The sequence below is a fragment of the Mesocricetus auratus genome, unplaced genomic scaffold, assembly GCF_017639785.1.
Source record: "Mesocricetus auratus isolate SY011 unplaced genomic scaffold, BCM_Maur_2.0 Super-Scaffold_100003, whole genome shotgun sequence".
NCBI classification, from domain to species: Eukaryota; Metazoa; Chordata; class Mammalia; order Rodentia; family Cricetidae; genus Mesocricetus; species Mesocricetus auratus.
Genome location: NW_024429188.1, coordinates 56,921,152 through 56,948,685, shown reverse-complemented (window position 1 = coordinate 56,948,685; position 27,534 = coordinate 56,921,152). Strand labels below are relative to the sequence as shown.

At 38.1% G+C, this 27,534-nt stretch overlaps 1 protein-coding gene across 3 annotated transcripts in view; it reads left to right on the top strand.

Annotated features, from left to right (window-relative positions):
- Hdx (highly divergent homeobox) overlaps positions 1-27,534 on the top strand; it is a 120,168-nt gene that overhangs the window by 42,865 nt on the left and 49,769 nt on the right. The gene's annotated exons all lie outside the window — the stretch shown is intronic.

Sequence of the window (27,534 nt, the reverse complement as noted above, 5' to 3'; positions counted from 1 at the left end):
CCATACCTCAAGCTCCCCTCTCTTTGCTTCAGGCTGCCTCAGGTCATGCCCAAGGGGGTGTGGCCACTGTTGCAGGTTCACAGACCAAATGCCTACACATAGTGTTTAATTTGCAAAGACAGTCTTAATTAAAATACAGAAATCAATATTCTGAGTATCCTGTGGACAGGACTACTTTTGTTTATAAACAAATTTATATATTTTGTCTTTTTTATTATTTATTTTTAAATTTAAATTAGAAACAAGGTTGCTTCACAAGTCAGTTCTAGGTCCCTCTCTGTTTCCCTCCCCTCCTCCCCTGCCCTCTTCCCAACCCCCCCCCAATATCCCCTCACTTCCCCAGGGAGGGTGGGGCCCTCCTTGGGATGTCCATAGTCTTTCATTTCATCCAGGGCAGGGCCTAGACCCTCCCCCCAAGAGTTCAGGGTGATTGAAAATATTTTTTCACTACAGTTTATAAAAAGAAAAACCTAATTAAAAATGATAGAAAATGGATTTATAACTAAAAATATTTAAAGCAACTCAAAATCTTAGTTTTCTACTATTTAGTTGATCATGAAATTTAATCTTAAGGATATTAAATATTTACTAATATGCTTTGGCATTTACTACAATTAAGTATTTAGAAAGAATATGTAACTAATGTTTATAACTGTCCTGGGTTTGGAACTGTAATATAGAAATTCAATAAGATTGTGTTTTCTTATGGACTCTGTAGGACCCATAAAACTGTATTTAATCAAGTACCCAGAATGCTTAATTGTAGCAGGTACATAGAAAACTATTAAGCCATGAAAAAGAAATAAATGGACATTTAGAAAGGTAACTTAAGTTACAAAATGGTTGATGGGTTTGAAGACAAATGAAATTAGAGCTAAAACTTCAGATTTGGTACAAGACTGTCCAGATTCTTTATTTCCTTCTCTTTCCCATAAAGTAGAGATACAATGCTGAAAATAATGTAAGAGACTTCTGAAAAGTTGAAAGAATGTGACATGATTATAGAATCCAGTGCATGGAGGAAACATAATGTATTTGTCATTTACTTAACAGTAGAAAGTCGCTTGATTTAAATAACACAGAACAATCAAACTAGCAACAGGAAAAAAAAGCACTGATACTTCCCCTGTCCCCAAGAGTTCTATAAATAAGTTTGGTAACTTGGCACGGAAGATCGACTGAAAAGTAACTCTTACTGACAGTTTGCAATGAAGGAAGTGCTGTCCTTCCTAACTGGGACAGAATTTTCCCTCTCTCTAAGAGACAGTCAGCTAGAATGCTAAAGGAAGCTTCTACAACAAACAAACGGCTTCTCTGGGGAGCCTCTCTCACTGTCCTATACACACAGTTCTGTATTACACGTATCAAACAAGGCTGATAATCAGCATCATCAAGAAGAAACAAGCCACAACAGGAAGTCTCTGAAATATGGTGAATCAATTTTCCTTTCTACAGATATGAGTCTACTGAGTGGCATTAGTAGGAAAGGTATTCTCACAAGTGCTTGAGTTTCTATCACTTTAGGTTTTACTAACAAGATTAGTAGAAGCATAAATGACCGTCTGATCACATGAAAATAACATCAAAGAATATAGAAATTTAAAAAATCACTGAAACGATAACTCTGTTAAGTTTCCAGAGTTAAAATATGGTTGCTGCAGACATGCCTCAAGTCATGCAAAAGGTGAATTGAAGTCAACCTTGAGGCAGTGTCTGAGGTAAAGGTACAGCCTACTTAGGGAAAGCAAAGAGTGCTGTTTTTGAAAGTTTTCTTAGGGAGGAGTTAAGTGTTGCACCACAAAAAGTAGATCTTAAGTCAGTCGACATTACCATATTAGGTTAAAATGCTCTATGGTTTGGGGCTAAGGCAGATGTTTACAAAGTTCCAAGTACATCTCCGGTTAAGGGATGAATGGAAATTTACACAAAACAAAGGTCCTAAATAATATATAACTTGTCAGTATGACAGTGGTCTGCCTGTTCTGGGCCTGGGCAGCAGGGAAACTGAATGTATTCTCGTCATGCTAAGGCCCCTCTGTTTAGAGCTTGGTTGCCTGGAAGGCTAGTTTCCAAGAGGCATGGGCTTCCCGCTCATGTGATGTGACAGAACTGTATAAACCACCAGAATTTCTATCCTAAATCTAAGTGGAGAAGCATCTATTAAAAAAAAGATAAGACAGAAGGCCTAGGAAGATAATGGTCAAAAGTCCAGGAACCTGGTGGAAATTCCTCAGTGCACAAAGAAACAGGAATGTTGCGACATGGGTGATAAAAGGCAGTCTACTGACACAAACAAGGAGGTGAGTCAGACCTGGTATTATCTGACAAACAAGTTAGAACACAAATGGTGAAAAACTTCAGTAAACAGCTACAGGTTGTCTTAAAAAACAGCAGATGTGTGGTGGCAGGGCAGCTTAGTTGGTAGAGTGCTTGCCATGCACTGAGCACTGGCTTCAATCCCCAGTAATTACTAAAATAATCTAAAGAAAGCATTAGACACTATCAGAGTGAAATAAATAAAAGGTTAGTATTGAAAAATACGTCTAACATAAACTGTTTGGTAGTTGGTTCAGTATTGGCATAGAGATGAAAGAATGCATACTAAGTGAACTTGACAGCAGGTAAGTAAGTAGAAGTTAAGACAATAAAAAATGAAAAGAAAACTTCAGAAGATAGAATGAAATTATTGAAGTGAATTTATAATGCATCTTAATATACTTCAATAAATCTTTAACTAATATTCCATTCAGTTATTGTTACACATGGGTATTTTAACACACTTTAAAAACTGATATTTAAAAACCAAATCTCATGAAATTTAAATGCAGTTATGGTACATATAATAATGTTGCCTATAGAATGACATGTGGAATAAGTATGGATTGCACATTGCATTTCAAATATCCAGTGTGGTAAGCATGGCAAAGCTATCTCAGTTTTTATAATGATTTGGATTAATTGCATTAAAATACAACATGAGCTTATGACTTAAAAGATTATATGTAAAGGGGGTAGGTGTCTTCCTGGTAAAGCATTGTCTATCATGCTCAGAGACCCATAGTCCTTTTTTTGTATCTTTGAATAATTTAAATGCACAATGAACTATTATAAAATAGGGACAGCATAATACCAGAACTTACAAAGTTTAGTTATTAAATGTAATTTTACTTTTAAAGGAAATTACTACACTTATGGTTTATAACATAATTTTTATAAACTTGTACATTGAAGAGAGCATATTCATCTTATGTATTTTTCATTTTTGGTTTTGTTTGTTTCAGAGCTGTGAATAGATGTAAGAGCTTGCAAAGGCTGTAGGAAAATGCTCTAATGTCCTTAGCTTCTATGGTGACAGCATCTGCAGTCTATTCTCTAAGTAAATTCCCAATATAATGCAATTTTTGTAACTTTATATGTTTAAATGATCTTGGGCCTGCAAGATGACTCAGCAAGTAAAGACACTTGCAGTCATGCTGGAGCATCTAAGTTTGATTCCTAGGTTCACACTGTGGAAAGAGAGAACCTGCTCTTACATGTTGTTCACACAAAGGCTATGGCATGCCCAATCCTGACATACAAATTGACAGTTGTATTTGAAAATTTTAAATGATCATTATTATTTACTCTTGCATTTATAAGACTCCTTTCACATATGTATTTGTTCACTGGACAATATCCCATAGTTCCCTTGCCATTTCTTCCTACCTTGTTATTCTTTCTTTCTTTTTTATCCTCATACTGCATAATTTAAACACATCTCCAAGTCCATGCATCCTTTCCTCTGCTTAAGACTGCAGGTTAAATGTATCGTTAATTTTTATTTCTGTTAATATGTGACAAAGCTCCTTAATTTCTAGTGTCTAGAATCTAGTTGGTCCTTCATCACATACATCTTGTTAATATTTTCCTTTAGTCATGCATCATGCTCCCAGTTCAAATTCGATAGTCACCTATGACTTTTGTACTATGTTGATCTTCTTTGTCAGATAATTCATATCCATAATTTTTTAGGGTTCCTTACCGGAGAATAATTTTGTTGATTTGATTTTTATTCTTTTCCATGGTTTTTATACATTTCAGTTTGTGTCTTCATTTGGAAAAATAGCCCTCTCCTCTCTACAATCCAACTTGCATGACCCAACTTTACCTGCAAACCTGACTAAAGATTCCAGGTGTTTGTTTTTAGCTCCCCCTTACATAGAACTGTTTCTCCAGAAGCAGATGAATTGTTTCTTCTGCTTTCTGTCTGTGTCACCTTGTCATAATAATTTTTCTAGGGGAGATATGAATAAATGCCCAGTTATCCTATATAGGGTACCACAAACAGAACAAAATATGATTTCACTAAAGTCTAACTTGAGTACCATGCCATGTCAGAAATATAGAGGAATGTTTTTGTGTTTTTCCCCAATGTCAGAATTTATTGAACGAAAATAATTTTACAAGACTTTGGAGTTTCAGTGTCAGCTATTTCCCAGACAGTCCCAATTTCCTTGGTAACTCTCATGAAGGGAACACGGTTTTTTATGTTCTAATATTATTTACTAATATTTACTTTCAGGTTGCACATTGCATATCATAATGTAAATGAATCTGTTTGTCTGTCTGTCTCTCTGTGTGTACGTGAGCATGTTTAAATGTTGCACAATGACTGCAGTGTTCAAAGGGGCAAGGAATTTTGCAGAGCACTGAGAAGCTGATGTTGAGAAACAAACGGAGATGTAAGAGTCTTTGTGTTGATAAGATAATAAACCAGAAGGAACCCGCAGGGAAGAAGTTTCTGATATGAGTCAGGCAGCTGCAAGTCACAGGTTTGAGGGGCAAACTGCTGATTTGAGTCTAGCTAGCTGCAGAGGTGAAAGGGCGGGAACACAGGGATGAATGGAAGGTATGTCCAGATGGCTGAACAAGAGGACGTGCAGACAGCATAAAGGGCTGCAACATTTTTAAGTGTATCCCACTTAGATTAAATCGTTTTGATATGTTTTGTAAACCAACTTCGATATAAGGTCGTACCTTCCTGGGACAGCTCCCCTTCCCTAAATTTAGGTAAGCAAGGAAAAGACTAAAAGACAAGGTAATGAGGAGAGGGGAAGAATGTATGGCCTGAAATTTAGCTTCCCAATCAGTCTTTTGGTTTTCTAACCTCATAGGAGGGTCTTGGTTTTGGTGTTACCTATGATGCAGAATAACTACCTACTTTGATAAGGAGGCAGTTTATAGTAGTTTGGGGATTAGGATTTTGCTAATTATGAGGAACCCTTTGGAAGGTAAGAAGCCCCTCTCCTTCAAAAATGCTAATAGGATTGTGGATAATATGGAAGATATATTTAGAATTAGCGTAGATACTTAATTGATGATTCCTTGGCTAAGGTTATGCCAGATTATTGCAAGAAGTTCAGAGGTTGTAAAATGATACCAGGTGGGAGGGACCCCCCAACTCCTTACCTGAGTCTAAAGTAACCATAGTATACACTGCAAGGTGGTTCATGTATTTTGATTACGATTCCATCTATTAACTGTGTAGGGACTAGAGCAGGTGCAGTCAGAAACATTATGAAAATGCTTAAGAACATGGCCTAGTGTCTCAGAGAAATCACGAGAAATGGTTTTTGAGGGGGCAGAGCTGGGGTAAACAGGGAGGAAGAAAAGAGAAGTATGAATGTCTTTAGGGAAAGACATCTATATAGGGACATGTCAGTAGTTTGTAGGGAGTGGCTTGCATAGCTTGGAGTCAAAAATAGGAGATATTGGAGACTGTCTGGAGTGTTAAGAGAGACTGTAGATAATAAAACATAAATGTAAAGATGGAGGCCTAATGAACTGCCACCATTCTGGTCTCTTGGATCAGAAGGTCAGTTCCTACTGGAACCCATGGGTGCATTCAAAAGTCAGGTATTGGAGTGAGAAAGAAGGCTCAGCAGATAAGAGTACTACCTTCCTTCCAACGGACAGAACTTTGATTCCCTGGACTCACATGTGGCACATCAAAGTCTGTAACCCATGTTCCATTGGATCCAATGCCCTAATCTGGACCACACAGGCACCAGACACACATATGGCATACAAAGATGTATGCAGGGAGACATTCATACAAATAAAAGTTATTCATTTAAAAAACATTTATTCTGATAAGCCTGCTTTATATGTGACTCTGGTGTTCCTCTGTAGCAGCTTTTTAATGTCCTTTATTCTGTACATTTAGTATTTTAATTATTTTGTTCCACAGGGAGTTTCTTTCTTGGTTCTGTGTATTTGGTATTCTGGCTGCCTTTTGCACCTTGATAGGCATCTCTTTCCTTAAGTTTGAGAAATTTTCATTTGTGATTTTGTTGAAAAATATTCTTTGTGTCTTTGACCTGCTTTTCTTCTCCTTCCTCTAGTCCTATTAGTCACAGATTTGGTGTTTTCATAGTGTCCCAGATTTCCTGGCTGTTTTGTTCCTGTCTTTTATTATTGTTATTACTTAGTATTTTCTTTGACCAAGGTTTCCATTTCTTCTATCTTGTCTTCAGTGCTTGAGATTGTCACGTCCATCTCTACTCTGTGGGTGAGGCTTACCTGTGAGGTTTTTGTTTAACTTTCCGATTCTTTCGTTTAAGTTTTTATATCAGTTTGGCTTTTCTTCAGGGATTCCTTTTGTTTAATTCTGTTTTCATGTAGTGAACTGTTTTCTTTATTTCACTCGACTGTATATTTTCAGTCTTCATTTGGGCATTTGTTCCTGACCTCTTTGAACTCATTGAACATATTTATAATTGCTCTAAATCCTTGTCTTGTACATTGGCTACATTGCCTTTCTTGGGGATTATTAGGATTAGGGTACTGGTTTCAGGAGGATGCATACTGTCTTTGTTTTTCACGTTGTTTGTGTTTTTGCATGAGATCTAAGCATCTGGAGTTAGGTGATTTTGTGGTGTTTTGTGGTTTGCATATATTCTCTTCCATTTGTTGTGTGGATTATAGGCCAGCTGAATAATGCTTTGTTTTAAGTCTTGGGGACACTCTGGGTGCTGGGTGCAGCCTTCAGTAATCACAATATGGAGTGATGGATGGGGTGACATATTAGGCAGACTAATAGGGTCAGAGAAGGAGAGGAGACTGGTTCTGGGGATCTCTAAAGATGATTCTGGGGCTCCACACGGTCCCAGAATCCATGGACTGGTTCTGGGAGTTCCTGCTTGGAGTACTATTTCACACTTCACTCTACCAAGTCCCAGGTTCGCACCAATGGGTAGGTGATTTTGAGGTTTTAGTTAATGCCTCATGGAGGGGAAATGGAGCATGGTGGCTTGGGGGAATCAGTCAGTAGAAACAGAGGTGCAATACAAGAAGGATGAAAAAGGCAGTTCTGAAGGGGCAGTAGAGGAAACTGGCTTGGGGAGGGAGGTTGGAAGGGCATAAGGAGAAGGAGAGTCAGCATAGTCAGCAGGGTCAAAGTAAGCTAAGGAGCCTCTTGGAATGAGGACATTTTTCCAAAACAACAGGATTTTCATTTAGCAGCAGGATTCAGAAGGTGGTAAAAGATTGACAGAGAGGGGGTCAGTGAAAGAGAAGGAAGAAAGCCTGCATGGAAGGAACTGCAGACAACTTGCAAAAGCTCTGTTTGTCGTTCTCTGAGTTTCTGAGGATGTTAAAATCAAAGGTACAACTTTCAGGCCACTGGATTCTTGTTATCCATTGTGTTTGTGGCCAGACAGAGCACCCAAAGAAAATCAGTGTTTGATATCTTCTGCAGGATAAAAAGCTTTCAGGCTACGCAAAAGGCAGCACAATGGAGAATCTTTAGTTAGATGGCATTTGGTGGTACTCATTGTGAAGTCTGGTGAGTTAAACAGGTCCAGAAGAAAAAGTGCAAAGGAAAAAAGTATCCCTGTGTCCTTCAGCTTCCCTTCTAGAATTGTGGTCAGGCTACTGCCAGTTAATTATAAGTCCAGGCATTGGCGTCCCTGGACTGAACAGGTCTTTTTGTTGAGAGAACAATTCCAAGGCTTGAGTAAACCCCTCTTAAGATTTCAGGAACAGATAGGCAGGGAATCCTGGAGCCTGAAAGGACTGCTGTTAGTTGCAAAAAACAGGACTGGAAAAAGTTCAGCAGCCCCACAGAGCAATCCACCTTAACAGCTGCCTCAGGTTTGGGCATCAAAATGTTAGATTTTAGGACAGAAGAGTATACAGTTCAAGGGAGTCATAGAGTCATGGGGCTGCCCTTTAGGTGAAAGGTTCATTAGATCTAGCAACACAGTGGGATCTAAAGCAAAGTGCCAGCTCACCTGAACAACTAAAAAGTGTTCTTGTAAAGTTCCTTAGGGGGTGAGAGATGGGGAAACATGCTGACCCACAAAGAAGTAGACAGAGGTCCCTCAACATTACCAAATTAGGTTAAAGACTCCACAGGTTCTAGTATTGGATTGAATCAGGTGTTTGGAAAGTCCTTGACATACTTTTGGGTAAAATTTCAGATGGACACTTCTCCGGAACAACTGACATGGTTAATATGACCTGTGGGACATAGCATGTGGGATATGTGGTCCTGGTTAGTACATGACCTGTGAGAGCACGATGGTCAGGCTTCTTGTGACCCAGGGCTAGAAGAGAGATGTTCATTCCTGTCATGCTTAAAGCCTTCTCTTCCCAAAGCCTTGTTATCTGGAAGGCATTTTTTCTAGGAGGAACAAGTTCCTGCCTATGTGAGGTGACAATACAATGTGGTACTTTTAATTTATTGAAGACCCAGAATGGCTATGGTTTTGATTAGTATTTCCTTAATGATTAGTCATAACTAGCTTTCTTTTCTTGGCAGAATTGTGTTGTAGTTTGACTTTTTTTTTCACTGGGAATACCATGATCTCATCACCATGTTGGAGTAGAGACTATCTTGGAAACCATGACAACTAATTGAGCTAAACAATGTAGGGATAGGTCTGTGGTAATATAATGGAGTTGTTATCACTCCTTAGATGTAGGAGGTGGGGGGAGGGTCACAAGACCTTCACTTGCAATTCTGTCCAGTGTGCCTTTCTACTGCTCTCCCAGCTGCGAGGAACCTTGAGAGGCACTAGAGTATATAGGAAGTGGGAAGTTTGCTGAATGGAGGATTCTATGATTCATCTTATATGAAGTCTTCATCTACAATCAAACAAGACTCAGTAGTGATGCAGGTATTCGGGGCTCACTTAGGGTCTTTTAAGTTACTCTTCACTCATATTTACCAATAGACATATTAGTTCACCAGGCTTGGACTTTACTAAACTCCTAAATTTAATGTGTTCTTGGTACCCTGTTTGAAGTAAATAGAAGTTTGTTTACTTTTCCCTAGGTAAAGGATTATGCAACAATTTACTGGTCATTTGTATACCTTCTTTGAAAAATATCTTTTCAGATCACTTGCCCTTAAAATTAATTTTTTTCTTTTGAGATATTTTTGTTCCTTGATATTATCTGCGTATTAATAATAAGTCATGTGTATAGTTTGCATATATTTACTCCAACCTTTTACATTACCTCATCACTCAGTGATGTTTTCTTGTTGAGAGCTTTATTTTTATTTAACAGCATTTTAAAACTGTTTCTTTTGGTGCTAGTGCTTTTGAGGCAATAGTCCAAAGGATATGTCATGACAAATGTTTTGAATCATTTCCATGTATCATTTTAATAGTTTCACAGATTATCTCATTCTAATCTTTGTAAAACAATATAGTATAAGGGACAGGACAAGAATTTATGTTGATTTTGCAAATGAAGAAACCAAAAGCACAATGGCTACGATATTATATATTTTTAAATGGTTGAACCGAGTTGCTTCTCATTTAGATTGCATAATCTTAACTGTTTTTCCTTGTAGTATAATCAGGGAAAGGGAAAAGCTACAGTCTGTTTTGGCATGAGTCCCTGTGTCTCTTTTCTTTTCTTTTTTGTAAAAACACGTTTTGTTTTAATTTTTATTCCCTTAGGGTTTCCATAGGCTTGTATAAAAGAAAAATAGAATGAAGAAGGTGTTAGTGTCTGTTTCATTCAAGTTTGGAGGGAAAAGGAAGCATACTCCTATCTGGCCAACTCGAAAAATGAATGATCATCTCCTTTTGCTCCTGGAATTCAGGACAAACTTGGAGGGAGCAGTTAGTAACTGGAAGATCCACTTCATAGCTACATTTTTTACAACCCTGTCTGACCATAAGAACTACTGACACTGTATGCTGAAGTGGTGGGAGCTAGGAGCTTGTGAAAAATAGTGCATGCTTGTACGCCACACACTCAGAACTCTAGGGGAAAACATGGAAAGGATGTTCTCCCATCCCATGTGATTCTTATGATGATGCAATTTTCTGGAATACTCTCCTGACTCTACTGATTTAAATATACTAATCAGATTTCACTGGCTGGCATTAATTGAAGCAAAATAATCTTACTAAAAATTTAGGTGAGTTTTTCTACAAAGAGGGTTTCTACAAAGGATTCTGAGGCCTTCTTTAATCTATTTACAGTTTTAATGATGTTCTTTTTTTTGGTTTTTGAGACAGGGTTTCTTTATATTGTTTTGGAGGCTGTCCTGAAACTCACTCTGTAGACTAGGCTGGCCTCGAACTCAGAGATCCAGCTGCCTCTGCCTCCCAAGTGCTGGGATTAAAGGTGTGTGCCACCAACGCCCGGCTAATGATCATCTTACTAATAGTTTTCATTTATACAGGTACACTGACATTTTCTTAAAATTTTATTGTATGTTATAGATGATTTACACAGGAAATTAGTAATAAAGAAGAAAATTTTAAAACTTGAAGTCATATACATCCCTAGTGAATTGAAACTTTTTTTAAAAAATTAACACCATTTCCAGACTTTTGAGAATCATAGTAAAGTGCTAAGATGATTGCAATATTTTAGATACTGACTATAACATTTTGGTAGTTTTGAGACTTGGTCTCATGTAGCTGTCTGGCTGGCTTCAGGCTTCCTGTAGCTGAGGATAACCTTGAACTCATGACGGATCTTCCTCCACCTGCCAAGTACTGGGATCATAAGTGTGTACCATTACACATAACTTGGAATAATTTAAGCCTACACAGGTGATTCCTCTTTAGGACAAGGGAGCAATGAAATAGTACCATGCAACTTCAATCATTAAAGTAAAAATTTCAATTTCTAGTTTCACTCTCTTAAAAGAATAGTGGTGCATGGGAGGGGAGCCTGGCCCTGCCCCAACAGACTATGTTGACTCTTCATGGAGCTCTTACCCATGAGGAGAAGTGGACTAGGGGTGGGCTAGAGGAAGGCAAATGGGGGTGGGAGTTAGGGGAGGCAAGGGGGATCTTGAGGAGGTGTGGGAGGGAGAACTGTGGTTGGAATGTAAAATGAAATTTTAAAAAAAGAATAATAGTGCAAGCACAGTAAGTTCTTGTAGTCTATGGCACAGTGGGGTTGATATAACTAAAAATAATACTTTGTGCATCTCAAAGAGTTCAGAGAGTATTTTGAACCTATTTACCATAAACAAATAGTAACATTTCTTAATCATCTCATAAATATGTACAAATATTATGTTCCATAAAAACAAAAGTAATTTAAGTAAAAGAGTACTTCACAAACTGATAGAAATAAGTTGTAAAGTGAATTTGATTTTTAAAAATATTTATCAATAAGAATGAAAATGACAAAGAAAGCTGCTACTTTGTAATCTGATTTCAAAAGAAAAAATAAACTGAGGAGGCAGAGGCAGGCTGTGAATTTGAGGTCAGCCTAGTTTACATAGCGAGCTCAGGTGAGCCACGCCTGCACATTGAGAAACTCTCTCAAACAAAGAAAAAGTAACAGTAATACTTTTTAAGAAGTGATGCCAACCTTTCTTAAATGTTCTACATCTTGACACCTGTATCCTCTGTTTCTAGAGGCAAATTAAACAGATGGTCTCACAAAAATTTGTTTTGTGTTTCTACTTAGTTTCCTGTGAAACTAATTTAAATTTCTGTAGTTTTAATTTGAGATATAGGGCAAAAAATCCCGATTTGATAACATAAGTCCAACCATTAAAATAGAATTATAAAATTCTTACAAAAACACAGTAATGGGAGTGAAAAGATAACTAGAATTTTGTTTAGTTTTATTTGTATCTATTTTGGTGTGGTCATCTCATAAATTGGGGTTTAAAATGGAAGAAAAGTTTTTTCCTCAATATATATTTTTATTTAAATTAGAAACATGAATGCTTCACATGTCAATCCCAGCTCCCTCTCCCACCCCTCTTCCCTTGTCCCTCCATCAGCCCCCCACCCAATCCCCATATCATTCCCCAGGAAGGGTAAGGCCCTCCTTGGGGGGATCTCCAGAGTCTGTCATTTCATCCAGGGCAGGACCTTGGCCCTTCACCATGTGTCCAGGCTGAGAGAGCATCCCTCCATATGGAATGGGCTCCCAAAGTTCATTTGTATGCCATAGTAAACACTGATCTACTACCCAAGGCCCCAGAGATTTCTGAGGCCTCCTCACTGACATTCATGGAGTCTGTATCAGTCCCCTGTTGGCCTCTCAGCCATCAGACTGGGGTTCAAGAGCTTCCCCTTGTCCAATCAGCTGTCTTTGTTGGTTTCACAAGCAAGGCCTTGACCCCTTTGCTCATCAGTCCTCCATCTCTGTCACTGGTTCCAGGAGTTCAGTTCAGTGTTTAGCTGTGGGTGTCTGTCTCTGCTTCCATCAGTCACTGGATGAAGGTTCTAGGATGGCATATAAGGTAGTCATCTCTACTATTGCTTAGTTTGTCAGTTAGTGTTAATGGAAGATATGTTAACTTAAAAATATATCTACGTCAGGGTGGAGGAAAATAAGTATCTGCATTGGGAAGTAGAGAGACACCTTAGTGCTTAATAACACTTGCTGCTTTTGCAGAGAACCTGTGTTTAGTTCCCAGCATAAACACTGGGCACTCACAGCTGTCTTTAGCTCCATTTCCACCTGCAAGCATTCAGTGTATATAAACTCATACAGGTGCACATATGTATACACAAATAAAGATAATAAATATTTTTTCAAATCTATTATCAGAATCACCATTGTATGTGCCTACCTCTTATCTAAGTCTTGACCTAACCATAATTCTTCAGAGACAAGATTCTTGTTATGGTCCTTACAGCCACACTGTACCTCCTTATCTTTATCGTATTTCCTCATTTAAATTTCTTCATAGTATTAAAGTTACCCAAGAATACCACATTCACCAGGTTTGATTCTTTTTCTCAACTGCCAGTCAAATTTGAACTTCCTATCTTGGCCTATTGTCCATTGCTTTATTAATCATTTCTTGATTGAGTTATGTTTGCTATATAAGTCACCCGCCATATGCCAGACTTACTTTGCAGACCTGAAATGGACCCTAAAACAGTTTTAAATGAGTTACTTGGGAGCTTCAGAGGTTCCTCAGTGCTGAAAAGCACCAGCTGTTCTTCAAGGATCTGGACTTGGTTCCCTGCACTCATGATGGAGACTTATAGCAATCTGTAATTCTGATTTCATGGGTTCTGACTCTGTCTTCTGGCCTCTGTAGGCACTGCATGTGTGTGATGTACTTACATACTTTTCAGGCAACACACGCATATGCACAAAATAAAAATTAAGTGAATCTTCAGAAATGAGTTAGAATGGGATCATTTGAAACTTTAATATTTAGGGATCATTTGAATATAGAATTCACAAATTCAGAGGCAGATAAGGTTTGAGATTAATACTATGGGTTTTGTAAATGTAAAGTCAATCTTCTACGCTAAGTATCATTTTTAAATTAATTATTTAGCCTCCCATATCTGTACAAATTTGAATAAATACATAATATTATTGTATTAAATGATGTGACAGACTTTGAAGGTCCTCCATGGGAGACCTCACCCTCTCTGAGGAATGGATGGAGGGAATGGAATGGGGAGATGGTAGGAGGAGTGGGAAAACAAGGGGGAGGGGGAACCGGTATTGGTATGTAAAATAAGATTGTTTTAAATTTGAATAAAAATTAATTTAAAAATAATAAAATAAATTTTAAAAATTGTTATATATTATTAAATATTTATTATATATGTTATTAAATATATTTTAGAATAATCAATTATAAATTTTGGATTAGAAGGCACTTTCTTTGGTTGCTATTTTGTGTAAAATTGATTTCATGAGAAAAATATATTTTTATAAATGATTAATACTATTACCTAACACTGTATGTATGTTTGTATGTATGTATGTATGTATGTCATGGCCCTGCTAAATAGTTCCAAATAGGAACTATATGGAAAACCATATAGAAGAACATCCTAATTATATAGAAATTATAAGAAAATAGAAGAGTATCATAAATCCTGTAGCCTCAAGTAGCATTGAAACAGTCTTCAAACTGAGACTCTGGTAAGTGACAACAGTATCATTTCCAACAATGACATGTGGAATTTCTTTAATCATTGCAAAAAAATTTTAAAGGCTAAAAGATTATTTTTATTCACCAAAGTCACAGTTGAGACAGAATTTTTGCTAGCTTTTCTGTATTGGGACACTTTTTGAAAATTTGTAAACTTATGTATGCAATCACATTTAAAATAACTGAAAAAAATTAAGTGGCAATCAGGTATGTAGTTTTTTTTCTCCAGATTTATTTTGGTAAAAAAAAAATCAGATATAACCTTTCAAAAATTATTTTAATGTTTAACATGCATTCAAATAACTTTCTTTTTTTCCAGTTTAAATTTAGATAAGAAACGAGGTTGCTTCACAAGTCAGTTCCAGGTCCCGCTCCCATTCCCTCCCCTCCTCCCGTGCCATTCCCCCAACCCCCCCCCCCGTTATCCCCTCTTTCCCCCAGGTGACACACACATATTAGAACCATAGGTTAGAAGACAAATCAGGCACCATTGTGACCTCTAGTGATCTAAAGGGATGTCACCAATTGGCAAGCTAAGCAATAGTGGAGAGACCACCTCGAATGACCATTCCTGATAGTGAACTTGATGTCTATAACCATCCTGGAGCCTTCATCCAGTGACTAATGGAAGCAGAGGCAAACACACACAGTTAAATACTGAACAGAACCCAAGGAACCCAGCGACAGAGAGAGAGGAGTGATGAGCAAATTGGCAAAGAATGGGCTGGCAAAACCAGAAGAGACAGCTGATCTGACCAGGGGAGAGCTCTTGGACCCCAGACTGACAGCTGGGAGGCCAGCATGGGACCGATCCAGACCCCCTGAATGTGAGAGTCAGTGAGGAGGTCTGGGCTACCTATGGGGTCCTGAGCAGTTGATCAGTGTTTATCCCTCGAATACTAACAGACATCGTATGTCCATAACACAAAGAGGGTGCTCTCTCTGCCTGGACTCTTAGGGAAGTGCCTGGACCCTACCCTGAGTGAAATGATAGACTCTAGATATCCCCTATGCAGAAGGAATTGGCAATAGGGTGGGAGGATGGGGGGGATGGTGGGGGGGTGCGGGAGGAGGGGAGGGAGAGGGAACTGGGATTGACATGTAAAACAAGCTATTTAAAATTAAAACAAAAATTAAAAAAAAAAGAACTTTAGGGAAAATAAGTTGTCCCAGCTATGTGTAGTTATAATTCAAAAGTTGAAAGACTAAATTTAATAGGAATTGAGCTTTCCTAAAAATTAGAGACACTTGACTTCATGATCTTACTGGTTGAGCTCTTCATCTCTTGGAATGCTCTTTATGAATAAAACACTGAATAATTTTGCTTTTTTCTGTTCATATTTAATCAAATGTGGATTAGATTTCAAATCAATGAATATCTTTACAGTAAAATTTTATCTAATATAAATGTATGCATATATATACAAACATGCACTGATTTTTTTCCTTTTATATAAATTAGAAACAACCTTCTTTTACATGTCAATCCCAGTTCCCTCTCCCTTCCCTCCTTCCCTGCCCCTCACCAACCCCCTATCCCATCCCCTTTTTGCTCCCCAGAGAGCATGAGCCCTTCCATGGGGGATCTTCAAAGTCCGTCATACCATGTGGAGCAGGGCCAAGTCCTCGCCAGTGCGTCTAGCCTGAGAGAGTATCTCTCTGTGTGAAATGGGCTCCCAAAGTCCACACGTGTACTAGGTATAAATAGTGATCCACTACCAGAGGCCCCATAAATTCCCAGGCCTCCTAACTGACACTCACATTCAGGGGGTCTGGGTCAGTCCTATGCTGATTTCCCAGCTATCAGTCTGGGATCCATGAGCTCCCCCTTGTTCAGGTCAGCTGTTTCTGTGGGTTTCTCCATCCTGGTACTGATCCATTTTCTCATCACACCTCCCTCTCAGCAACTGAACTCCAGGAGTTCAGCTCTGTGTTTAGCTGTGGGTGTCTGCTTCTGATTCCATCAGGTACTGGATGAAGGTTCTAGGATGGCATATAATGTAGTCATCAATTTCATTATCGGGGAAGGGTATTTAAGGTAGCCTCTCCACTATTGCTTAGATTATTATTTGGGGGTCATCCTTGTAGATCTCTGGACATTTCCCTAGTGCCAGATTGCTCTTTGAACCTATAATGGCTCCCTCTATCATGGTAACTCTTTTCTTGCTAACCTATATTCTTCCCCTGACTCAATCTTCCTGCTCCCTCATGTCCTTTTCTCCCCTTCTCTTTCTCCTAACTCCCTCTCCTCTCCCCCCATGCTCCCAATTGTCTCAGGAGATATTGTCCTTTTCCCCTTCTATGGGGTAGGGGTATCATGCATGTCTCTCTTAGGGTCTTCCTTGTTTCCTAGTTTCTCTGGCAGTGTGGATTATAGGCTGGTAATCCTTTGTTCTATGTCTTAAAATCTATATGTGATTGAGTACATACATGTTTGTCTTTTTGTGACTGGGTTACCTCACTCAAGATAGTTTCTTCTAGTTCCATCCATTTGCCTTCAAATTTCAAGATTCCATTGTTTTTATTTTTTTCAGGCGGAGTAGTACTCCATTGTGTAACTGTGCCACATTTTCTTTATCCATTCTTCAGTTGTGTGGCATGTAGGTTGCTTCCAGGTTCTAACTATTACAAATAATGCTGCTATGAACATAACTGAACAGATGCCCTTATTGTATGAATGTGCATCTTTTGTGTGTATAACTAAGAGTGGAATTGCTGGAACTTGATGTAGACGATTTTCATTTTTCTGAGTAATTGTCATACTGATTTCCAAAGTGCCTGTAGGAGCTTGTACTCCCACCATCAGCGGAGGAGTGTTTCCCTTTCTCCACATCCTCTCCAGCATAAACTGTCATTGGTGTTTTTGATTTTAGCCATTCTGACAGGAGTAAGATGGTATCTCAGAGTTGTTTTGATTTGCATTTCCCTGATTCCTAAAGATGTTGAGCACTTTCTTAAGTGTCTCTCAGCCATTTTAGACTCCTCTGTTGAGAATTCTCTATTTATTCTTTAACACACTTTTTAGTTGGATTATTTGGTGTTGTGGTGACTATCTTCTTAAGTTTTTTATATATTTTGGAAATCATCCTATGTCAGATGTAGGGTTGTTGAAGATCTTTTCCCATTCTGTGGGTTGCCGTTTGGTCTTGTTGACTGTGTCCTTTGTCTTACAGAAGCTTCTCAGTTTCAGGAGGTCCCATTTAGTAACTGCCAATCTCAGTGTCTGTGCTACTGGAGTTATGTTCATGAAGCAGTCTCCTGTACCAATTCGCTCATTGGTGCTTTGCACTTTCTCTTCTAAGAAGTTCAGTGTGGCTGGATTTATGTTGAGATCTTTGATCCATTTGCACTTCTGATTTCTGTTTTCTCTCCATTCCTTCCAGATCCTTCATACCTTCCCTCCCATTCAAATCCATTCTGAGCAGTATCAGGGATGGGTTTCATCTCATGGAATAGGCCTTAAACCAAATCAGACATTGGTTAGTTGCCTCCACAAGCTTTGTGACACTATTGCACCCAGCAAGTAATAGTGGAAATGGAGCCCAACTGGACATCTCTTTTCATCAAATGAAGCCTCCAGTTATGGGAATGGATTATATCTAATCCAGTTGTTGCCCAAAGGGGTCCCATGGGAATTCCAAAACAACCCACCTATTGACAAGGCTATTGGTTGCTCTCCATAAAGTAACAGTAAGGCCCTATTGCTGAAGACTAAATCTGCCAGACCAAATTAAACATAGAGCAGTAGAGCTGGTGACTACCTAGTGCCTTAAACCCTATGGATTCGTGTTCGTGGTACTGGAAGGTACTCTGTTTGCTACCATAGAGAAAGGTAAACACCAACACAGGTACAAACCTGTTTTGATCTACTTCATACATTTATATATTTTAAAAAGCTTCAACTGTATTAGGTTTCCATCCAATCCCTCAAAGACCCTTAGTTTTGACTGTCCCTCCCTGTATTGCCTACCTCGCCCCTTCCCTCCTCTTCATTCTCTTACTCTTTTGATTCTCCCATTCCACTGCTGTGTCTGCTTCTCCCCTCCATCCATAACTATTCTATTTTCCTGGACCATTGGAAGAGTGTGCTCTGTGCATACTTATGGTTAGACTTTTCCTGCTTGTTATTGTTAGTCTTACAAGAAACAATCCTTGTGGGGTAAACTGAGAGGTATGAGGTGGGGACATCCTCAGCTCTCCTGTTAATGCAGGCAGTTCAGTGCACATGCACCCAATAAAAGCATGTAGACCCCCCAGAAACATGCATATACAGTTTGAAAGCAAACAAATCAATTAAAAATCTTCTTCCAGCTGGCTCTTGGTGCCCTCTTCCTCCCTCCTCACTGGGAACTGAGTGTCTTGGAACATCCCTCAGCTCAATGTGATATTTTATTCAGTACCTGTGGCCATTTGTGTGTGCCATACTGTACAGCTATTCAACCTATGGGCATGCAAATGCCAGAGCTTAAGAAGCAGGAAAAGCTAGTGTCAAGAGAAGGGTGATGGGTTTAGGAAGAGATGCAGAGAAGACTAAGGTGAAGCAGAAGTCCTTAGAGTGTCTACTATGCGAGAAGGTGCTGTGCAGCATGTTGCCCATTCTGACCCAAATAGCGAAATTAAGGCACAGCAACAGACTATGGAAAGTTTTTGGCATGGGACCATCCTAAGTATCATATTCACGGGCATCACATAGGAAATTACATAGAGTAGATGTCTGGCCAAGGCCATACAATGCATGTGTTGTGTGCGATATTTGTGGCCTCATCACATTACCGTTTTAGTCGAGTAGGTTACTTGGGTTACTTGATATACCTGGGTTACTTGATGCAAGAGTCTCTTGTGAAGCAAAGTGGCAGTCTCCGACCAGAAATAGACTGTAACCAGAAAGACAGCAAGCCCCTCACGCTGGATGCAATCAATTTCCAGAGAGCTTTGTCACCTCTGGTGTGTTCGGCATCACAAAACTGATCCAAATGCTTCAGCCATTGGAGGAGTTAAGAAACAACCTGGCTTATTATTTGAACCTAGCCAGCACCAATATGAGAGGCAGGTAAAAAAAGTACCACAACCAGGCTGATGGAGGAAGGCATAGACATGAACCCCAGCATGATTTCTATACCTCAGGCGGCTCTCCAACAAGCAACAACTACTAACAGATAAAAGAAGTGGAAGGAGGCTCCTCATCCCCTCAGGGAAACAGGATGTTCAACAGCCCATCACCCTGCAGCCTTTCCTTTCCCACCCCGACCTGGGACTCCACTGAGTTCTTCGGCTTCTCCACGTGGTAGCAGTATTTGGAGCATAGCTAGCCTGTAGTGGTGGTAAAAAGTGGGATTTCCCAGAAACTCCCACCCACCCCCCTGCCTGCACATTCCCACAAAATCCATCCTGTCCAGGATAGCCATTCCTCTCACAGGGCCATCTGGTACCCACTGTGAATCAACCAACAGGACCCGCCCAAAGATCTCTTTTCACTGGTCAGCCAACCGCCTGACCCGCCTACCTTTCACCTGGCACAGCCCCTGCATACCATTCTTTTGTTGGATTAGGAGGAAGGTATTCTTTTGTGGGCACAACTCTGTACCTAGGACCCAAATTTCTTTCTTTGAGAGTCCCTGAGATTAGCAGCATCCAGCCCTCAAACCACTTGTTTTAGTGGAAAATTAAAACAAGCAAGAAAACCCCTCCTGACTCCCAGCACTGTTGGATAGACAAAATACACGTAGGCAGGAGGTAAAGAAAAGATAGGAGAAAAATCATCCAAGAAGAAGACATAAAGACTGATACTTTTAGCTCCACAGAACTGGAGTGGAGATACCCATGCCATACATATAATCTTTAAGTGGTTACCTGCTGTGGAAGGACAGATGCCTGAAAACCTTGTTCTCCAAATCCCCCCACACCACATCACCCCTCACCCCAGCACCAGGGAAATACACACAAGACAGGTACTTAGGAAGTTCCAGGAGGATCCTGCATCTAACCTCACTCCTGGGCTTACTTTTTCCTTTATGTAATTCGTTTGTAGCCCTTCTTTGGCATAACAGGCCACCTAAGCTCCCTAACCCCTGTAGAGACAGCTCGATTTCTCCTTCTCTTGCATACTTGAAGTATATTTGAAAAGGAAGAGACGGGAGTTAGTAACCCCAGTGTGGAGGCTCCTGTGGTCTGTTCAGACATTCCTGCTCCCTAGAGCAGCCCCTGGAGTCCTGTGGTGACACTGGAAACAGTAAGCCATCGTCTATGTTATAGTATTCTCTAACTGAAAACATTAGATTTGTTGATTTGACCACAGTATCTGTCAACTAGTGAACAAAAATTAACTCGATTTTTTTTCTAAAGCTGTGCTACTTGTTTGCTGAATCACAGTACTGTATTGTTTTGGAGGCTGTCCTGGAACTTATTCTGTAGAGTAGGTTGGCCTTGAACTCACAGAGATCTGCCTGCCTCTGTCTCCCAAGTGCTGGGATTAAAGGCATGTGCCATCAACACCAGGCAGATCTCTGTGAGTTGGAGACCAGCCTGGTCTACAAGAGGTAGTTCCAGGACAGCCTCCAAAGCCACAGAGAAACCCTGTCTTGAAACTGCCCCCCCCAAAAGGTTGTTGTCTATCTGGTCATGTATTCCACCAGAATGTTACGTAGTCTGATTACCAAATCCATATCAGACAATTCAAATATCTGTATTAAAGTACTTGGTGTCCATTCCACTGTAGTGTATCAAAATTAGTAAAATGAACAAAAATTCCTCAGATTCAAATAAAAACATTTAAATCAGCGTACTTTGAACTTAAAATCTTTTAGGCACTTCTGTGTGTGTTCAGAAGAAGTAAAGATATAGATTCTGATCTCTTGATGGTTATATAAAATCCCAATGATAATTTTATAATATATTATCTTAGATAAAAAATTGGTCAAATCATGAGGTTTGATGGTGCTCACTTACAGTTTAGGCTACTTGCAGACTGAGTCAGAGTGATCACTTGAGCACTAAAATTTGAGATCAGACTTGACAATATGTCAATACTGTTTTGCTGTCATTTCTTGTCTTCTCAAAAGAAAAGACTTGGCCAAGAGTCATGGAATATTTAAGCAGAAGTTGTTTTTCTTGTTTTTGTTTTGCAAAACAAAACAAATATTACACTTCAAAGAGATCAGAACTTGGAAGGGGCTGAACTGAAGGGGTAGTAAAACCTCACTGAGTTCTGTGTTCTGAACTTTTAATACATTTTCATGAATATTTATGAAGTTCTAACCCATGATTCTCTTGAAAAGCTCACAAGGGGATATCAAATGTAAGTGAAACAATGAAGCGAGGGGATTTTGAGGAGGGAGACCTTCATTATCATGCCTGTACTAGAACTGTGAAAGTTCTGGGGACCCTGAATTTCTTATATAGTGAGAATAAACACTTCTGTACCTTCAAGGATATTTAACTACAAGGGACATTCTGATGGTCAGGCAACACAGTTTCCAAGACAGCTACTGTTTCCTTGGTTCTCCCACGTGTAATTGCCTGCCTTACCAGCATACATAGCTAGCAAGATATAACTGCAGTGTTCCATGGTTACCTCCTATCTAACTCCTTGCCTACCCAGTCTCAACCTCATGTGGAAAACAATGCCAACGAAATATATTTGAGTTTTCATTTTCTGCTTTGCTTCTGGGGTTTAAAACCAGGGCATCACATGTGCTAGGCAACTGAGCTCCACCCAGCTTTGAGCCTCTTAAGTGTCACATAAAGTGTGAGAACATTCCATTGGACCCTTATTTTAAGTGTCAGTGTTTCAAAATTTCCTTATTTTAGATTTGGATTGTTTTCTGCTTCAACAATCAAGCAACTAAAAGTTCAACCAGGATCTAGCACTTTATGAATGCTAATAGCATGTATCATATTTTAAGATGATTGATGAAAATGATATAGTTACTATAATTTATTTCACTAAAATCATACTGGAGTGAATAGTTTCAGACTTGAAGAGATCATTCCCAAGCAAGAATAAATTTTAGCACAAATTCACTTTAAGCTAAAAACTAATAAATTTACATCCTAAGACTATTTTAAAAATCTGAAAGTTCGATGAAAGAAAAATTCTATGAAGGGCCCATATAAGGAAATTCCATGTTGGCTTTAAATGTATCTAATTAAAAATGTATGTACTTCATAGAAAGTATATATCTAAAATACTGAGAATAATAATAACAGAATCACAGTTATTGCTGGCAAGAATGAAATGTGTTCATTATAACTAGTTTGGAGGGTTGTATTGCAGTTTCTTAGAATGTCAATAAATAGGACAGCATTCCTAGTTATTTACCCAACTATACTTAAAATGTATATCCATCCAAATTTTTACTACAATTATTAATAGGATCTTTGTTTTTAATCATCAAAAACTGTAAATAACCAAGATGCTATTTAGTAGATGGATAAACAAAATGCTGCTCATCCACATAATGGATGGTTGGTTATTCAATGATTGTGATAAAAGAATGAAGGCAAGCAAAGGTAGTAGTGCATCATACATATATGTGTGTGTGTGTATATATATATATATATATATATATATATATATATATATATATAATGGCTAAAGAGATGGTTCAGCATAAGAGCACTTACTGCCCAATTTTGATTCCCAGCACCCACATTGGGCCACTTTTAACTGCCTATAACTACAGCTCTAGGGGAATCCAATACTTCTGAGGGCTTGTACATTCAATGCAATCTTGTGTATTCATGCACACACATACACTGACACACACACGTACACATAATTAAAATGAACAAATTTAAACATATTTATATATATGAAGAATATAGTTCTACAAGCTACAATTGTTTGATTACAATTATATGCTTTTCAATCTCTTCATTGGTTATTTTTCTCATTTCTTTGACAGAGATTCTGAATAAGCAACTTGAAAAGTCATTTGTTTTGTTGTACAATTCCAGAGGGTTTAATTCATGGCTACTTGTCTCTGTGTTTTTGATGTGGCTGTGAGATAGAATGTCACAGAAGCAGGAACCTGTCATGGTTGAGGCTCATCACTTGATGGACAGGAACACAGTCTAATATTTTGTTTGTTTTGGGGATTGTTTTTCTGTTATTACTTTTAGTAACATATTTTACAAAAAATAATGGGTTTTATTGTGGCAGTTTCATACATATGTGTATAGCAATTTTATTAAATCCATTCCTCTTGTTTATCCTCCCTTTCCCTTCAAATCCCATATCTATGCTCAAACAATCCCTGTTTCTCTGGAATATTGAGTGTTTTATCTACATCCCAGTTTGAGAGAAAATATGGTATTTGTCATCTTGAGTCTAGTTTATTTCAATTAACATAATCTCTAGATCCATCCATTTTCCTACAGCAACATTATTACATTCTTCTTTATCTTTAATCCATCCATGGCACCTAAACTGATTCTGTAACCCAATTATTATGTAAAGTGCCCCAATAACCCTTAATATATGATTGTCTCTACTGTTTACTCACATTAATTTCTTTGGGTATATATTCAGGAGTGGTATAACTTGATCATATGGTAGTTGTAGTTTAGTTGTTTTTTGGGGGTGTGGTCATTAATGATTTTTGTAATGAGTTCATTAATTTACATCCATACACTATATAATGACTTTCACTCTTGCTAGCATTTGTTATGAAATCTCAGTGTCATTTGATTTTCGTTGAAGATAGGTATTTTATATTTTTAATGTTCGTTTATATTTGGTTTGTGAACTATCTGTTCAGTTCACTCACCTATATTTTGTTTTGTTTTTGTTTGTTTATTTTTAGGAATTAAGATCGATCTCATGTACACAGGTTGACTTTAAAATCAGCAATGAGATATGTCCAATCTTCCTGCCTCTATCTCCCAAGTGCTAGGACAGTTTGGTGTATGCTAGGCAAATAATCTTCTAACATGCCTAGTCCAGTTTGTCTGTTCTTTTGGTATTTAACTTTAATACTGTATATTTTAAGATGTTAATTTCCTGTTGGAAGAATAGCTAGCAAAGGTTTTTCTCCCACACTCAAGTAATTGATTGATTTGTCATGCAGAAGCTTTTTAATTTAATGTAACCCTATTTGTCTTATCTTGCTTTTTCCCCATTGTAATTCTATTGAGAAAATTGTTGTCTAGGCAATCAAATAACTTCATATAAGGTCTGGAATTATTAAACTACTACAGTATTTAGTCCTTATAAAGCTCAGTTTTTTTTCTGTTTTTCCCTTTAGTTGCATATGATTTTGGTGCCATGTTTAAGAATCCATTTACCAAATGGAAAGCAAAATAGATGTACTTGTGTATTTTCTTTTAAGAATTTTATAGTTGTAGCTTTTACATGTGAATTTTTATATGGCACAAGTTAGAGTTTCAACTTCACTTTATGTATGTGGCTATGATGTCGTACCAGCACTTTCCATTGAATGGTTTTAACTATAATTCTCTTAAAACCAGTCAACTAAAGTCCAGTATAATGGGACACACATTTAATTAGAACATTTGAGAGATCAAGGTAGAGAGATCAGTAGTCAAGGTCATCCTCAACAACATAGCAAAATCAAGAACAACCTGAGCTAAATGAAGTCCCATGTCAACAACAACAAAAATTAATTGACCAGTTATACATGTGTTTTTTTTTTCTGGAATCTCAATCTTTTCCATTGATGTCTCTCCATCTTTCTTCCAATAGTGAACTTTATTGATTAGTGTGCTTTGGTAATAAGTTCTTAAATTAAGTGTGTTCTCCCACAGCCTACAGAATCAACTAAGCAGGTCTCATGAGGGCTCACAGAGACCGAAGCAGCAATCACAGGGGATAACGAGGTCTGAGCTAGGTCCTCTGCAAACATGCTGTGGTTGTTTATCTTGAGGTGTTTGTGGGACTCCTAACGGTGGGACAGGGGGTCTCTTTTGCTCTTTTAACTGCTCCTGGGATCCTGTTCCTCCTACTGGGTTGCCTCATCCAGCCTTGTTATGAGGGTTTGTGTCTAGTTTTCTTGCATCTTGTTAAGCCATGTTTGGTTGATATCCTTGGGAAGTCTTCTCTTTTCTGAATGGAAACAGAGGCGCAGTGGATCTAGTGGTGGTGGTGGTGGGATTGGGAGGAGTGGAGGGAAGAGAGATTTCAGTTGGAAAGGTTGTATGAGAAAACAATTTTTTAAAAGTGAGTTCTCCAGGAGTGGAGTATAACTCAATTGATATAAGAATGTTTACCTAATATGTACAAAGCTCCAGGTAGAACCATTAGAACCATATGCAGCTAAATGTGGTGGTATATATCTGTAATCTAAGCAATCAAAAGATGAATTCAGGAAGATCAGGGCCAAGAAGAGCAGAGAGTCTGAGGCTAGCCCATGTAATGAATTTCATCATTATCTGTTATTGATCAGCTTAATTTTTTTAATTTTTAGCTCGTAATGGTTGGCTTGTATGTTTCTCAAAACTAACCATTTGTTCACTATTTCCCAATTGCTCATATTAGTCCCTCATGGCCCATGTGTTTATTTCTGGAAGTTTATGGGAATAACACCAGTGTCGGTTGAGCTCTAGTGATGATCAGGCTGCATCATAACGAAGGGGGCAAGAGCAAGAGGGAAAAAGCACATGAGTAGACAAGAAACTAGAGATGAAAGGGACAATTTTAATGCCAACCATGTAGGTCTAAGTTCAATCAATTTCATGAGAGGAGCTGTCTTAACACTGTCAATTTAAAGCAATGTGTGTTTTAAATATATTGTCAAAGTAATTATCACTGTGTTGTCTTGCACCTGGGGCTTTTAGACGAGTGATGGAATGGCCAGATAATTTCCAGATACATACATATTTTATGAAATTGAACTGCTTTTTGTACATCAGAACTGATATTTCATACTTATTGCAGAAGTTTTCTCATTTACAGATAAAAACATAGCTAAGTTATATCTATGATAAAACTTGGAGAATTTAAATACATTCTAAAGAATTCTCATATTTAGCTCTTTATTGTACTTTTACTTGGGCGAAGTTGAATATGTTTAAAGCATGGTGTACAAGACTGTTCTTTGTAGCACATTGTCTGCAGTATGCTAGGGCCCAATAGGAAGGCCCTCAGAGTTACAAGAAGATTGTGCATACTATGCACTTCGGCTTGCAGAACTGCAAACTAAATAAATCTTTTTTTCTTTATATAATGTATTTAAAGCAACACAGTGGACAAAAAGGCTATAAAATGAATTGGTATTAAAAGAAAGAAAAATTTAAGACAAAAATATATCAAAGTTCCAATTTATTATACAGAATCTTTTGTCATACATAGATTTTAGTGGAAGGAGATATAAGTTTATAAATAGTGCTGTCCTATCTCACTCATTCATGGTGTATGTACAATGTTAATTGACTGGTGAAGCATCTTATCTAGTAGAAGGCTTGCCAATTTCTATTATTTCAGGTTATGCAAATTTTTATATTCTGTAAATATGTGTTTAAATTATGCATTAAATATGGTTAATGATTCATGATGCCAAAATGCATGTTTGAATGATGCAAAAGCACTTTCTGTTGTTGGATTAAGGTTGTGAGACATATAAAATTGTGTGAGTTTTCCTAATGGTTCTACTACTAAATTTGCTGTTATACTTACCCATTCATCTACAATTTTAAAACACATTTCTCCTTTCTCTACCAGCACCAGTTATTTTATTCACAAGACATCTACATGTTCATTCTATTGTATCAGCAAAGTAACTTTTGCAAACTACATTAAAGTGCAGATTTTGCAATCTATTTCTAACCAATATCATTCTATTTTTATCATTTTATAAATGGGAAATGGGGAAACATAGCCAGTGTGTAAGAACTGTAAGAAGTTAGCAATAAATATCATAGAAATGGGTAGCTGACAAGGTGTCCTATTACATGACCCTGAAGCAGATTCCCCTTCAGCTCCAAAACTTATATGTAAAGTGTACATTTCCAAAATTTAAATTACTCAACAGATAAATTTCCTCAAACAATAGAAACAAGAAGTACCAATTGTGAACCTGTGGCACAATCAAGGAAATCTTTAAAAAAGTAACCAGGCTATGGCTGCTTACTGGTGATACCAGCAAGAAAGGAAATAAGATCCTCCTTTCCATAGCCAAAATCATCCAGGGGGA